Genomic DNA, 17,094 nt, shown 5'->3' with positions numbered 1-17,094 from the left:
CTGTTCATATTTCAATGGGCGTCAGTATCTTGTCCAAGGCATCCATACTGGAGCCAGGATCTACTCACTGATTAGTAGATAACCTCCTCTACCTCCAGGTCAGGCTGACTGGTTTGTGAGAGCAATATGTCAACTATCAAGCTAAGAACTGCGCTGTGAGCAGGATTTGAACCTGCGCAGGGAAACCCCACTGGATTTCGAGTCCAACGCCTTAACCACTCGGCCATCACAGCTGTATGCTAGCACCCTTCCCCTCACATACAAGGTCTTAAATAATAAGGTTTTAAATAATAAGGCCAACTCCAATAAAGAACTGTTGGGGCTTCCCATGATGCACGGAGTGTTTCCTGTTCACCTTTTTTAAATTTACTATCTGCTTACAAACGTCTTCATTTAATCAGTAGTTTTTATTACTATCTGTGTTTTGCCCTGTCTTTGCTCCCATCATCCCCATCTGGTTGCAGGTGGCTGCCCTGCCCTGAGCCTGGTTCTGCTGGAGGCTTCTTCCTGTTAAGAGGGAGTTTTTCCTTTCCACGGTCGACAAAGCTCTTTCTCAAAGGAAGTCATTTCATTGTTGAGGTATCTTTGTAAAATTTTGAAGGTTCATTACCTGACAATATAAAGCACCTATTTGGCATAAATAAAATGTAATTGATTTAAGTAACAGATAAACACCTAAAACACAGAAAAATTGCCATGTTTTTTTTCTTTTAACTATATTGTCTAAGGAAATTTCTGCTCCTAACAATGAAATTTTCTGTAAATTTATGTAGACTGAATTTACAATAAAAAATGTTGCAGAACATTTTCTGTAACTTTACATTTGTTTATTCATAGATACAGCACCTGTTTTTCTTTGACTAAGTGCAATTGAATGTGTAATTAAACATCTTTACACCACAGAAAGGGAGTTTCGCTGGCTCGGCCCACTTAAGTTTAGACGGGGTTTAATGTGGCCCTCGATGTAAAATGAGTTTGACATCTCTGCACTAGAATTTCTTTTTCAGAGATTCAAAGAGATAAAGAGTTACAGAAAGTTGTGTTTATAAGGGTAAGAAGCACAAAAATAATAATTTTGTTCTTCAGACTTCATCAATTGCACCACCGGAACTCTTGAGGGATTTTACCTGCCAATACGTTGAGTAAGCTGCAGACATTTGAGTCCTTGCTGTCTAAAGGTGAGACTGGTCACCCTTCCCATCCTGTCAAGCCGCTACATGGGATCCCATAAAATCCAGCATAGACAGTCTCGGTGACTGAATAGTTCTTGCGTGGTTTAGATGTCTGTTTTGGGTCATTGTTTTATTATTGGAGGAAACTGGCTTCAGCTATGAGGCTTCTTTTCTTTTGTCTTAAATCTTCTTTTCAGACAAATGCACCAAAGAAGTAAAGAAGTATTTTACAGCTCTGCAAAGAAGCAGTATCGTCTTTATTTCTAACATTGTCACCGGTGTGCTGCTATGGCCATTATTAGGCTAATATTTGAGGAGCTCCAGAGCATTTGTTTCTCTAGCTAGACTCTGACATATTGTCTCTGTTCTCAGATCTGTGCAGCACCTCCCACTTTACTTTCCATTCTGGTTCGAGCCAGTTTGTGCTGTCCTGTGAAGAGAGTAGTACAAACTGTGCAATGAAGTGGAAATTCCTGGAAAGTTTTATCTTTTTTTTTTCCATTTCGTGATCACATTCAAGCACACACCGTCTCTGAAAGCTATATCTTGCTTAATCAGTACAGCAGCTTTAAGCTGGGTTAACATAAATGGAAAAGTGCCTTTTGATTGTTTAGTTGGAGTAAAAATGTGACAAAATCATACTCCAGAATACAGGAGTGATGCTAAAAATGGTCCCATTCAGTAGATGTTTTATTTATAAATAATTAGGAATTTATGATAAATGACCAGTTCTGTTTTGGTTTTGGTTTTTCTACTTCTAAAGCTAAAAAAGACACAAAGAAAGAAATGAATTATCTGACAGCAGTTGGAATAATGGGAATGTAAAGAGAAATATTTCACTCACAAACCATTCTGTTGTTTCAGATGAATAAAAAACAAAAACAAAAAGCTAGACTGGAAGTGTTCCTCTTCCCTCAGCATTTTCCTTTATCCTGTTTGCCTTTTAGTTTGGGTCAACAGACATCTTTAGCTTAAAAAAATGCATCATTGCAGCATGTTCCGCTGATTCAGATGGAGAAGTAAAAATGGGCCAAGGAATTGAATATGCTGAGTAGAAACAAACATCCAAGTGAACAGACACTGACATAGTGAGCAGCTCAGTGTTACCACAGTGTACTTACTACTGATCTGATGTATTTACAGAAATCCATCCATGTTTCTATGCTTGATTTTCTGGAGCGTAAAAACAGAACCTTTTAAAAAAGCCACCAGCTGTTAGACTGGAACTACCAGATTAGACTAAAGAGAAACAAAAAAATCAAAATAAAAAATAGAGTGAGACAAATCACATACAACACTGTATAAGAGATTGCAGCTGTTCATTTGGTGTAAAATCTCTGCTGGCATTATATCAAAAATGTCCTTATGTAGATTTTTTTCACTATGCAATTAAAAAAAAGGAGTGGTATTGTTATTATTTTATTGTAGGGGTACAAATAAATACTAAACAGGGCTCGCAAAATCGCTAGCCCGACGTCCCGGGGCTAGCGATTTTTCCAGTCGGGCTACCAAAATCTATCTCAGCCCTGCCCGTCGGGCTATCATAGGAAGGAAAAATATGTGTCAATGCTTTTGCATTTTCTTTCGCAAATGTAGCTGAGTAATTATGTTATTGGCATCGATGAGCCACTGTCAATATGTGACATATCGAAATCGCGTTTGAATTTGCGCTTGTTTTTTGCGATCCGTTCACTTTGCGATCGCGCGAACGGTGTGTAGAGAGCGGCAGCACTGACTGATGAGTGACGATTAATTGCGCACCAATTCCTCTGACATCGTCTTATCACTCATTAGCTTACTATTCAAACGTGACAAGTGAAATCTCCCACAGCAAGTTTAAACATGTGCGAGGTTGATTGCGCAGAGAATCGCTGACCGTTATGAGTGCGTGTGTAAAAACAGCAGGATTTACGCCGGTATTTTAGTTCTGCTGAGCCAAATAAAACAGGTCAGGGTGAAGAAGGGGCAACCAAATAAAAGCCTACCACAAAACGGAAAAGTTATGACAAATCAGACTATGAGGCAAAAAGAAAGCTCAGCTTTTTTGGTTTCATGGACAAAAGAATTTATGTGGCTGGAATATGACGAGCTAAATAACATGATGTTCTGCCAGGTGTGTTGTGAGTTTCATTTCATTTGAGTCGACAAGCGCCTTTGTAACTGGGACCAGTAATTTTAAGAAAGACCCCATCAGAACCCATGAGAAACGCAAGAAATGCATTATACTGCACCCAGTCTGCAACACCCAGTCTGCAATATCTTTCCCAGAACAAACAGCAATTGCAAAAAACATACTAAAAATAAAACAAGCACAAGCAGAAGTCCTGAAAAATCTTTCAAAAGCGTACTATGTTGCAAAGAGTGAACCACCATTGGCCAAATTTAGCAGTTTTGCAAACTTCAAAAAGCAAATGGCCTCAATCTTGGTTCCACTTGCCCCTTACCCTTGACTTCAGTGGAAATTTCAGATTCAGGATCTGACATAGACTGATTCATGTTCTACACAGTTCTTACAAGTTCATAGAAATTTCTGTTCAATTAGAACCAAGTATTTGAGTTGATGATTGTAATTTTTATACAGTTGTGATTTGTATTTAACAATTTTCTGATTAATTTTTGTTTCTGTTACAATATTATACTTTAATGTATAATATTGTAAAGGAAACAAAACATTAAAAAATTGCTCTCTTTTTTATTCGGGCTACTTAAATTTATTTTGGGCTACCAAAAACTGAAGAGTGCCTGCCCGAAGGGCTACCAGAGATTTTGAAATTTTGCGAGCCCTGCTAAAGTATTGTTTGGTCTTTGATTTTCAGCCCATTTGTAGTTTGTTGGTAAGGAACACAAAGTAGTCATAATATCTGATATAGATAAAATCCTTCAGGGGTATAACATGTACGGATGTGCTGATTTTGTTTGCTAAACTCCTGATCATGTAGGATGACGTTTGAGGGCAAAAACACAGAAATTTCCCCTCATAAGAACCATTTAGTTTTTTCTCTTATATTTTTACATAAAGCAACTGCATCACCTGTGCAGTTGCAGTGTCTGGAGATGGCACTGAAAACCTTACAGTCACACTTTGTGTATGTTCCCTCACATGCAATATGACATTGTCACTTTTCAACAATGATTTCCTCCAAAACTCCTTTTGTTTTAATCACAGGGGAGATCATTACTGGTTCAGTGCAGACCCCTTTAATCCTGGAGCTTCAAAGCTTCATAGGTTCTTTGTAAATGTGCAGTTTTTAATATGGTCGCATGTACCGTCTTTATTCTATAATCAAACCTGCATTAACCTGAAGCTGTGATTCAGAGATGTTCATGGTTGCCGTGCTTTTGTTTGTTTTTGGCCATGGTTTTCTGTGCTTGACAGTGACTTCAAATGGGAACACAGTGGCCTCTAAAGCTAAATTAAATTAGCACATCGAGATCATGTGGAGAAAATATTCAGATAATCTTAGCACAGACGCAGTTCAGAAAAGCAAAGCAGTACTTCTAATGCGAAGTCTTTATTTCCAAAAGCATGGATCTGGACACAGCCACAAACCTGATGAAAACAGGTTAACTGTAGAAGAAATAAAAAGAAATGAAAGAAACTGAGAAATAAAAAATAAGAATCTCCCGCCCTTTCACTCTTACTTTAGCTGACGTTTAGAAACCCAGATGTGCATTTATTGAAAACACAATTGTCAAAAGGGTAATTTAATCTCCCCTTTCGGATTCATGATCACTATAAAGACTTCTTTTAGTAACACTTCTTTCACTTCCTATATCCTACTAAGCACATGTCCTTGCTTTATGTTTTTCTTATGAAATAAAAAGTAAGAAGGAGGGAGGCCAGGATAGATTTTTACAGCTCTGGCATAATAGTCTAAACTGAGCTGTGTTATTCTTTTGGACCTCCCCAACAGGCAGTTTAATAGTTAACATGTTTGATATAAGGCAACTTGAGACTAGAGAGAGTTGAGGAGGAGGGAAGCATCAGTTTCAGCGAGCAGGGAAAGATTTGGCCGAAACACTTCGTCACAGGGCTCCTTGTTACACTACAACAACAGAAAACTCAGACCTCTGGCCAAGACCTGTTGCATAACCGGTGGTGTGATAGTATACACAAAAGGGAGTGAAACAGAGTAAGGGGCAGCAGGGATGAAAGGATACAAAAGAAAGTGGAGCTGACAGTGAAGTCTCTGGAGGATTAACGCCTGCCGCGATTAACACTTCAAACTTATACACTCCCATAGATGCTTTAACATGCTGTGGTGTGATTATACTATATTCCTTAACTCAGCCGAGTCATGACATGAAAAATATCTATCTAAAATCTTCAGATGTCACTTTAAGTTGTGTAAATGTATGCAAAGAGGGTCATTCATGGTGTGAACGTGTCTAATTTTATACTGTGGTAAGACACAGCGGACACTCTGCTTTGTTCTTGGACCACTCGTAAATGCAGCGGAAGCAGAATCTGTGCAGGCAGCGGTCCAGGCGGGAAATGTTGCTGAATGCTTCCAAACAGATGGGGCACTTGGAGTCAGGTCACACCTCTGCAGACGTCATTTCAACGGATCTTTTCTGCCATTCTTGGCACGGATGCAGGCCGATCTTGAATGCTGACATGATCTGACGTGATAACAGAAACGAATATTAATTAATTAGTAATTTGGAAATACTCACATTTACAAAAAGACACTATATTGAGTGGCTCACATTAAATTACACCCTAATAAGTTTTCTGTTTGAGATCATAGTAAGCAGACTTTTCAGTAAAGACACCACCCGAGCAACTTTTCTGCTTCACGTTCTGTGATATTCATATTGTTGTGTATCATGCAACATAAACACACCATGAGACATGTCTGTACATTTACACAGAGCACGTCTGCAATTGTTAGCATGCTAATTGCTGCCAGTGGTAAAACAGTAATATAAGTAATCTATGAAAATGTAACCACATTAGTTTCAGTGAAAAGCACTACTTATGACTAGCCTGTACTTTGTGTTAGTGCTAATGTAGCGATCACAATCATGATAATCCTGTATGTGACAGAGACATTCTCAGGACTATAAAACCAGCTTGAAGGTCGTGCCACAGCATTTTTCAATTAGTTTGAGGTCTGGACTTGACTGTGTCGTTGCAACACCTTCATTATTTTAATTTTCAGCTATACTGGTGTAGATTTATTGCCATGCTTGGGGTTATGTTTTGTTTGTCTTTGGTATACAGAGGAAATTATGGTCAATTCAAGGTAACTGCAAGGTGCCCAGATCCTGTGTGCTGATATGCTGTGGTTAGTGTTAAAACGGCACTCTGTATTATTCCCTAAAAGCCCCACTTTGGTCTGTCCATAGGACATTGTCCCAGAAGTGGGATTTGAACCCACGCCTCCAGGGGAGACTGCGGCCTAAACGCAGCGCCTTAGACCTCTCGGCCATCCTGACAAACAAAGCGAAGGTGCACTTAATTTTTCACAGGACTACATACAGTCCTGTGAGAACTTTCTTTTTCTCAGCTATATTTGAAAGCTCTTTTAGGTGGTTTTAATAGCAAAGGTGAGCTGGATATAGTGTCTTCAAGCTTATCTTACTTGTCTAATTATATCTAATAAAAGCAACAGTAGTTGAGGTGGGTAGGGCTTGTGAAAAGGTAAATTACAATTGGACCCGGAGAGTCCTCAGCTACTGTCGTTATTACACTGTTGCCTATTAATGATCAACCTGGATGCTGAATTAAGTCTCCCAATGCTAATAAATGTGCTAATAGATAAAATACAGCTTTTATAAATGCAGACTTTTCATTTATTCCAGAAAACATTTGGGCCTCTTACATAAGTAAGAAAACTTCCTTACAAAATGTTCTGCACTGAACGCCCTGAGACTCAGTAGCGAATGCTCTTTCGAACTCAAAGTAGACCTTGAAGTCTGACCAAAGAAAATTTACACTACAGCAATAAAGCCTGCTAGTAAAGATTGCACTCTGATTGGTCTTTTGCACCCTGCTCACTGCTTCCTGGTGGTGCTGGAGGTAATGAGTCACTCTGTAGTGTTCATGCAAGTTGCTTGTTGCTGGGAAATGGCTCAAGATCATAAAAGGCAGTTGTAGCCAGCTGACTGGCTCCCCTCTTCATTGAGTTCCTGTGCATGCTCCAAGTTACCCATGAATGAAAAGCCACTTTCTTCCTCTTCTCTGGTGCGTGGCTACGCAGGAGAGTGAAAGGGAGGTGGGAAAGCAACGGACAATACAGTAACCCAGCGCTGGCCTGACACACAATGTGAGGTCTCTGTGCCCTGGTGGACCAACAGACAGAGAGGCCTTTCTCGTGATCCAACTGCTTCTCCAATCCCACGCCAGCATTTCTGTGCACTTTAATTACGCAGCAAGCACATGCATATTCACGTGCTAATCACGTCACCTCAGCAGAGACACCCTGTAAAGTAATTAAGACAGCAGAGGAACGTGATCAAAGTGGATCAGCACAAAGAAAGGACATTAATTGTTTTGCGCTTATATAATACTGTCAGTCAGAGCAGGCTGTGTTGATATGTCTTGCTGTGACCAAAGGGTTTCCTGCTGTGTCCTTCAGTGAGCTAAAATAGCAAAACAATGACCTCATCAGCACTCGTATTCAAGAAAGTGTGCAATATAATCTACATTTACCTCAACTGCTGTTTATTAAACTACAAATTATTTGCACTTTGCATTTATGGCTATACTGTAAGTTTTGTGCAAAAAAACTCAATTTCGATAATGCTGGAAGATGCTGTACAGACAAACTGAGCAAAGGCTACTTAGTATATTACATAGGAACATACTGTATGTATGCATGATACACACAGGTTATCCTTCCATATGATATTCCACTAGACTGATTTTCTTGCGCAGGATGCTACTTTCAGTAAAGTTAGAGGACAATTCAGTGAGATGCTTCTATTCTCCTTTCATATAACAGAATATAAAGTACCTTACTTTATAACTTAATGGTAAAACAGCTCATCATTGGTGTAGCATCTGTTAAGGTACTGCTTTTGAAGTTATTTGTGCCTTTGTGATCAGTGCCTTACAGTGTAAGGATTTCTACAACAAATTAACCATTTAAAAACTTGGGCACCCATGAAACTTGAAACATACTTATGATAATTCTTCACTGTAACATAGAAATATGTTAAAATGATATAAATAAAAATTGAAGCACCAGTTTTGAAGTTTTGTTTGCCTCAGTGTACAATAATTAGGCCCAGAGAATACATTAATGTCTGTAGGAACAGAAGTGAACTTTTACTGCATCCCTTTGTCCAAGATGTTTGCTACATGACTGAAATAAACTAACCCTTAGATTTGCACATGCTCAAAAAAGCCTGCTGGAACCCTGCTGGCAGCACAGAAAGGCTTGTTCAGCAGAAAAAGCAGAGCAGTGTTGTGGCTGATACTTGATCTTTTATTGGATTTTATTTTCTGGGCAAGCACCCAGTTAGAAAAACAAAGACAAAATGTTTTGTTAGCTTGATATTCTGCAGTATGATTTGTCAAGCTCCCAAAATCAGACAGTAGAAAGTAGCAACACTTTGCCCTGAAATTTAATAGTACCATTTATATGCAAAGCCTCTTAAATTGAAGGCATTCACACAGTGGAGCTCTTGAAGCTTTCTGCTTCACAAGTTTCTGAAGACTCAGCTGAGGTGCAGTGCTTTGTGGGAATATAGCTCTGACGGCATAAGCTGCATCATTCCAGTACACTTCTAGTGGAAGAAATTGTTGCACAAGTTGTAATTTTTTAAAACTTGGGAGGGATTTTCTCTAATCAACACAGGGTAAAATAAAAATACCTATAATCCTGTCTGCAAATATATCCATACATCCCCATTATTATTTGTTTTAATGTCCCCTCATCAAGTTGCACCTCAGCCAGATGCTTCCTATAGGCATCAATGAGATTCTGGTATAATCCTGGCCGGATACTTGAACACACTTCTTGACAGAATTTGTAAAGTTTCATGAAACTTGGTTGGCACAAACTCAGTTCTTAAGCATAGTCCACAGATCTTCAGTATTTTCAGGTCAGCACTTTGGGAAGGCCATTCCAGAAGTTTGACATTAGCCTTCTTTATCTTTCAAAAAACAGTCTTGATTTTTTGTTTGGGATCATTTTGACCATCTAACTGTTGCCCTAGAGCATGATGCTACCAACACCATGCTTGACAGCTGGTACAGTGTTCTTAGGTTTGAAAGTCTCACCTTTACACCACCAAACATTTCTCTTGTCATTGTGCCCAAATAGTTTAACCTTTATTTCATCTGACCATTAAACCTTTCTCCAGAAGGCATTTGCCCTGTCCATGTGGACAACTCCAATTTTCAGTTGAGCTCGAAGATGTCGATTTTGGAGCAGGGGCTTTGTTTTTTGTGCAGCTCTTGGTGGTTCCTGGGTCGTTCCTAACTCATGCCTTCTCAGGTGTCAGTCCGTATAATAACTTGTACTTATGTACAATTGTTGGAATCTGCAGTTGTTTAGAAATAGCTCCAAAAGACCTGAATTATAAATCTACACTTCTCCTTCTTAGATCTTCACTGAGTCCCTTGGACTTTCCTATTGCTCTAGTACTGGTCAATCCAATGAGTGCTAGCACAAAAAATATTTTTATGCTATGAAAGAGAAACTACCAATTTCTACTAGTCAATCGTGATCACCAACGAAATAAACAGGCCTTGACCTGGTTTAAATATACTGTAAAACCTTCATCAGCGCTTATTTAAAGATTTAGGTTAGTGTATGCTTACACAATAACATTCATGCCCATGATGAGTGCATGTACATTTCCTTTATTACTTCACACTGTGACTGGTGAGCTATACAGAGTTTTCTGAACTCTAACAGTTAAAGAGAGCACAGATCATATACTCAAATATTTAACACAGAACATTGTTTGAAATATGTGAACAACAGCAGAGTTTTATCAATTTTAGGTGTACAAGAGGGAGCCCACACAAACAGTTTTGTCATTGATGCTTCAATGGAAAAAGGCTAGGCTGGGGTTGGGTGGTTTCTCGCATGAGTCAGTCATTTCAGTTCTCCAGAAAGAGGAAATACCTAAAAGAAACTAAGCCAGGACTGTTGGAGGTGTGTGCTGATAATTTTGTATTTGTTCCAAACAGCATCTAAACTGAAGCTTTCAAGGTGAGATTCAGGGAATAAAGTAAAGTAAAGCCTTAAACCTGAAAAGGAAAAGCAACTAAGCCAATTTAATGATTAGCACACAACTGCAGTCAGACCAGTTACACTTTCAACAAACTGTCATTGTTTCACTGGCACAAAAAATATTGCTGGAAACATTTCTGAGTCTGTTTAATCCATTTCAGACTTGGTAACTTGGAGCACTGATAAGAGAAATACCCCGCTGTCATGCACAGAAAAGCAGTTCCCATTTTTTCAGCAGCAAGATCACACTTTACAGTTTATCTGAGCCATTTACTGATGGTGATTTACACACAGCAATTAGTCATGTGGTGTTAAACTACGTCAGATTTATTTACCAACATATTTTTTAATTATATCTCCACTTGTTTCAATAATGTCCTGAGAGTCAGATGATATTTTTTTGGACTGGGACAATGTGACTGAAAGACTAAATCAGCAGAGTATGAATAATCTGCTGATTATTCAAAAGATTCAAACTTCCTTCTTTTCACTAAGCACCGAAAAAGTACAACACAGGAAGGGTGGCAACGTGCAAGATCAGCGTCTACAATTATCGGCCAGAGCACAAACGCCGAAGACATCCGAGAGGTGCACGACTGAATCATCAGGATAACTTCCTGTTGACTTATGGGTTTGGACTTGTGGACAAAACAGCAAGGGGTGGTCTAGAAGTTAAACTAAGGGTCAATCCATTAAACAAACAGCTCCTGCTTCCCATGGAATTTCCTCCTTCACATGAAACACGTCCACTGCAGAGACATTGATTTATATACAGTGTCTTGTCATGGAGAAGACAGTCTCCACAGTGTTTAACAGATGTCTGTAAAACTCTGTCATACCTCTCTCTTCTCCCCCTCATGTACGTACTGATAACAATTTGAGCCAAACTTTGGATTTATCACTCCATATCAAGTGTTTCTACTGATTTTCCATCCAGTTCTTGTGTAATTTGGCATACCTCAGCCTTTTCTCCCTGTTTCCTGTCCTTAAGAACGGCTTCTTGACCCTTCCACTCACACCATTTCTGATGAGGCTTCAGTGAACAGTAAATGGATCATCTGAAGGTTCAGATGCATCTCCCAGGTCGTGTGTCAGGTCTTTGTTTGGATTTTTCCTATTTCTGAAGGACAGGACTTTCAGATACTGTTCATTTGATGTATATAATTTTCTAGGCCTGCCACATCTTCTTTTGTCCTGCACTTGTCCAGTTTCCTCAAAGGTTTTTAAGGCCACACTGTACACCACACTGAGATATGCCAAATTTTGGCTATAGCTTATATTTCCACATCACTCTGATTGATAAAAATACTTACTGACCTTGTATTGATTATTGACAAATACTTTTGATCTCATCATTGTTTTATCACTAATTCAATATTTCACCTCCCTACAAACAAGAAGACCTGGTCACTCTGTGGTATTCAAACCTCTGATATCCTTTAGTATTTACTTGTGGTAACTACAGTAAACTTCCCAGTTGTTATATAAACTTTGATTTTCTTTATGTAACTCAAACCCTGACCAAACTGGTTTTAGGTTCATTAAATCTTTTTAATGAAAGGTAAGATGCTGCAGACTAGACTCGACCTGTGGGCATTGTGTAGAGCTTTTTTAAAGCTTACTTTACATTAACCCCTTAACTGTGTTAAATCTGTTTGTTGTTTGATGCGTTTTTCTTATTTTTAATGTTTTGCATTCTCCTATTCATACCTTAAGAGGGAGTGCAATGGAAAAATTATGTTAAAGGGTAATTATTCACCTCTCCTCTGAACTTGTTTGCTTTGTATGAGGGGCCGTACAAGCCAAAATTCATTCTTTCACTCTCACACGCATACATTCTTCTCTCACACACATACATTTTCACTCTCACATACATATATTTTCACTCTCACATACATACATTTTCATTTATGCATTCCTACATTTTGCTCTCATTTACATGCATTCAATATGCATTTAATCTCACAAATAATATATGTATGTAAGACGAGAATGCATACATGTCAGAAGAAAATATATGTATGCAAGAGAATAATGTATGTGAATGAAAGAGTATAGTGGAAACGGAAGGAGTTTAATGGAAACGGAAGGCTGGGTGTCTGTACCGCTGTGATTGGCTGAGAAGCACGCGCGGGTCACTTTCAAGTGTCTGACAGCATGGAGGGGGGAGAAGAAACTCGAGTTCTTCAGCAAGCTATCGGGGTGTTAAGAAATATTTTATCATCTCCTGAAACGGTCACATCGTTGTCCTCGTCACTTGATCGAGATGGGACGGGCTCAACTTTTTTTTTTACGTGCGCTCAGAATAGTGGCACAAAAATAACGCCACAGTAACCCAGAAAGAGTAATATTTCAAACTCCGCCACTCTGTGCTTCTCTGCCACTGCCTCGTTTGAGTTTTGGACGAAATGGATTCTGAGATATTGCATTTCGTCATTTCGAGCTGATTGGAGACCAGAACAGCCAATCAGATATTTTTGCATCCAAGTCTGTGATTGGCTGGTTTTGTGGCACAAAAATAACGCCATAGGTCACAAAATAAACTTTTAAGATATTTTCATGCGAGAATGGTGCTGTGTAAACTTCAAATATCTGCTTGATTCATCAAGACATCACATATTTCCATAAGTGCTCTAACATTTTCGGAGATGCCTGTTACCTATGGCCTTATTTTTGTCCCACTATTCTGAGCGCACCTAAAAAAAATTTGAGCGCACGTAAAAAAAAAAGTTGAGCCCGTCCCATCTCGATCAAGTGACGAGGACAACGATGTGACCGTTTCAGGAGATGATAAAATATTTCTTAAAACCCCGATAGCTTGCTGAAGAACTCGAGTTTCTTCTCCCCCCTCCATACTGTCAGACACTTGAAAGTGACCCGCGCGTGCTTCTCAGCCAATCACAGCGGTACAGACACCCAGCCTTCCGTTTCCATTAAACTCCTTCCGTTTCCACTATACTCTTTCATTCACATACATTATTCTCTTGCATACATATATTTTCTTCTGACATGTATGCATTCTCTTCTTACATACATATATTATTTGTGAGATTAAATGCATATTGAATGCATGTAAATGAGAGCAAAATGTAGGAATGCATAAATGAAAATGTATGTATGTGAGAGTGAAAATATATGTATGTGAGAGTGAAAATATATATGTGTGTGAAAGAAGAATGTATGTGTGTGAGAGTGAAAATATATGTGTGTGAGAGTGAAAATATATGTGTGTGAGAGTGAAAATATATGTATGTGAGAGTGAAAATATATGTGTGTGAGAGTGAAAATATATGTGTGTGAGAGTGAAAATATATGTATGTGAGAGTGAAAATATATGTGTGTGAAAGAAGAATATATGTGTGTGAGAGTGAAAATATATGTGTGTGAAAGAAGAATATATGTGTGTGAGAGTGAAAATATATGTATGTGAGAGTGAAAATATATGTATGTGAGAGTGAAAATATATGTGTGTGAAAGAAGAATATATGTGTGTGAGAGTGAAAATATATGTATGTGAGAGTGAAAATATATGTGTGTGAAAGAAGAATATATGTGTGTGAGAGTGAAAATATATGTGTGTGAAAGAAGAATATATGTGTGTGAGAGTGAAAGAATGAATTTTGGCTTGTACGGCCCCTCATAGCTTTGACTCTCTTTATGACCAGTTCTTTGTGCACTACACATTATTGTGTACTTAATGATCTGGTCCTATCAAAACAGATTAATCTATTTTAATTATAAAACCATGCTGGATAAACACCCTATTTATCCGTATAATCTCCTATCATGTACCAACAGATGTTATAATTCACCCTCCTTAATAGCTACTTACCCTGGATTTACTCAGAACTATACAACATCTTTTTGTTTGCACACAGGTCAGACAATAATCTTTAAAACACACACACACACACACACACACACACACACACACTGATATGGTGCAAAATCTCTAATAAATTTTTAACTGCTATTCCTACTCTGGATTGTTCATTATGTACAATGAATCCAGCCCTGTGAAAAATATACAATATATTAAAAATAAAAATAAAATATTAAAATTTGCAATATACATCATCTCTTCCAAAAGCATGCTTTCTGGCTATAATTGAAAAAAGTGTGGTTGGTACAAAAACAGCACATCATCAGCAGAATGCCAAAGCCTTAATGATAGATGGTGGTAGCAGCGTCGGGCTTTGGAGCTTTTTTTTGGCAGCTTCACTCGAGGTGGAGAAAGTTATGAACAATTACAGATAACAGTCAATTTTTACACTGAACCTTCAGGCCTGGTTCAGCTAAAGGCCCAGACCTGAATACAAATTGAAAATTTGTACTGATGCTCTCAGTATTTTATTACACGGAGGGCACATGTCAGAGGCAAGATATAGGAAAATTAGTCTCAATAAACACATCCATCAAAGCCTCATCAGCCAAGCTGTGATAAAACCTACAAAAATAAAATAATTTTTTATGAGTTAAAACTTACTACAACAGCCTGGTTATGTTGATGGGCACATCCTTAAACTAATACTGCTGAAGTACTATTTCATTTTAATAGAGCATTCAGACTTCTTGGGCATGAGCCTGTCTTCATTCAGCCACACTTGCCCACTCTCCCGTGTTAAAAGCGCTCAAGATCTGTCAGACTGTGAGGGCATCTCCTGTGCACAGCCCTCTTCTCACAGCCTTACGGATATTTCTACTTGATCCAGGTCTTGGTTTTAGCCTTGTTCTGGTGAAGCCATTCTTTTAATGATTTGGAAGCATGCTTTGGATTGCTGAGCTGAAAGTCATTCAGCATCCTTATGTAAGACTTCCCTCTCTATGAATAACTTTTTTTTAATTGCAGTTCAGCCAACATTTAAAAGATTTAGATACAAAGATCACACGTAACACAGGTCATCAGACACGTGGCGAAAGAAATCACATGTAACACAGCTGACACCAGATAGACAATTGATCAGACACGTGTGGATAAAAGAAACCTTTAAGATAAAGATGTTTTATTTTCTGTCTGTTTTTTATTTTGTTTTTGTTGTTTTTTTTACAAACATGAAGCTCTTCCCTCAGAAGCAGCATCTGGCACTGCTCCTCATCTCCCTCACACATAAAACACTCAGTTTAATACAAATGTATGTAGCACTTACTTGTTATGGATCAAGTTAAAAAAATATCTGCATGAAACCATCCATTGAAACTGACTCATATCAGAATGAACCATACTGCATGAAATCACTTCTGCTGATACAAGTATTGATTGAAGATAACACAAATGATCTTTTGTTTTTAAGTCTAGTGAACTCTAGTTAGGGTGCAATTTTTTTATTCAGTGTAATGTATACTGTACCTACATGGATATGGGGTGGGCAATTAATTTTTCCAAGGGGCCAGGAAACAGGGAAAACTGGGACTGTTGCGGAGGGTCACACCAATAAGCTGAACTCATTTCGATTTTATCTGCTTTAACTTCTACTGGTAAGAGTAGATGTTACAATTAGGCAATGAAAATGTGAACTAGGTATAGTAAACACAGCAACATTTTATCGCTATTTTATCAATATTCCTAAAAAAAAAGAAGTAAATAAAATTTGCATGTTTTTGCTAAATTTCAAAAACTTAACTTTTTCTTTTTAAAGTGCTACTGCTATTTTGCTTGTAGTTTAATTTCTTCATCTGCAGTTTTCCTTTCTCTTTTCTCTCAGCTTTGGGCTTGAACAAAAGCATTAAAATAAGGTTCAAGGTCTGAGCAAATGCAAGATCTGCCTTAAATTCTGCATGTGAGTGTTCTTAATTTCAGATCTCAGGTACCATACTCTATGTAACACTGTTTAACACCAAGACTGAGCCATGTGATGGCTGTCTGGTAGCTGTGTGGTGGCCTATGTCACCGTGTTCGGTCTCATGCCCCTCCAAAGTGCAACAAACTGTGACTCGGTGCTCTGACCCCCATGAAGTTAACTCATATGTATATGACAAAATTTCATCAACAACAAAATGCAACAAATCCTGGTGTATAACACCAACACCAATTTTGGCTCTCTTTCAGATTTGGATAGCCATCGGTTGTAACATTGGCCGTTTGTCCCATTTTAGCGCCTGTCTGTTCAAGCATGCAGGAACTCCAGGAACCTTTCATGAGTGCATTGCTGTCAACTCCATAATCTCAAACTCGTTTGTTATCCCACATACAAATATGAATAACTAAGCTGTGTCGAGTGCACCATAACCAAAGGGCTGGATGTGACCCAAAGGCCGTACAAAGCCCAGGTCTGATTATGTGACTCTGGGGCAAACTGTAGGAGTTTTCTTTAAAACATGTTCATCATGTTTTAATGATTATTTTTGAAGAAATAATGAGGAAAATATATAGAAACATGGCAGCATTCCTCACCCGTTTTCTTCTCGTCTTTTAACCGTTACGCTATATTTTCTCCACTTGTTGACGACTGTCTTCACTATCTCACACAGTATACCGTATCTAATGCCTTAGGACATCATTTGCACCCTTCTCCTGACTGATACCATATCTTTAAGCAATGCTTTGTAAGCTCTTTGTAAGATGCAACCGAGTAAAGTCAGAAAAGTCTTAGGACAGCTGAACTTTGACTTTAATCAGCCACACTGGTGGCAGGTATGTACTGACTACTATTTAACACGAATTTGAATCTGATTGGTTTATTTTGAACACAGTCATATCCTGATGGTATAGATAGATAGATATTGGTCTC

The 17,094-nt window shown here is 38.4% G+C and overlaps 2 non-coding genes across 2 annotated transcripts; both read right to left on the bottom strand.

The window, feature by feature from the left end:
- Positions 1-151: 151 nt before the first annotated feature.
- trnas-cga (transfer RNA serine (anticodon CGA)) lies at positions 152-233 on the bottom strand. The gene has a single exon. It is a non-coding gene; the product is annotated as a tRNA-Ser (tRNA).
- Positions 234-6,531: 6,298 nt separating this feature from the next.
- On the bottom strand, positions 6,532-6,614 carry trnal-uag (transfer RNA leucine (anticodon UAG)). Its single transcript has one exon. It is a non-coding gene; the product is annotated as a tRNA-Leu (tRNA).
- Between the last annotated feature and the right edge of the window lie 10,480 nt (positions 6,615-17,094).

Source organism: Oreochromis niloticus, linkage group LG6 (genome assembly GCF_001858045.2).
Source record: "Oreochromis niloticus isolate F11D_XX linkage group LG6, O_niloticus_UMD_NMBU, whole genome shotgun sequence".
NCBI classification, from domain to species: Eukaryota; Metazoa; Chordata; class Actinopteri; order Cichliformes; family Cichlidae; genus Oreochromis; species Oreochromis niloticus.
The sequence above is the reverse complement of the archived record's forward strand: the minus strand, read 5'-3'. Positions and strand labels throughout refer to the sequence as shown.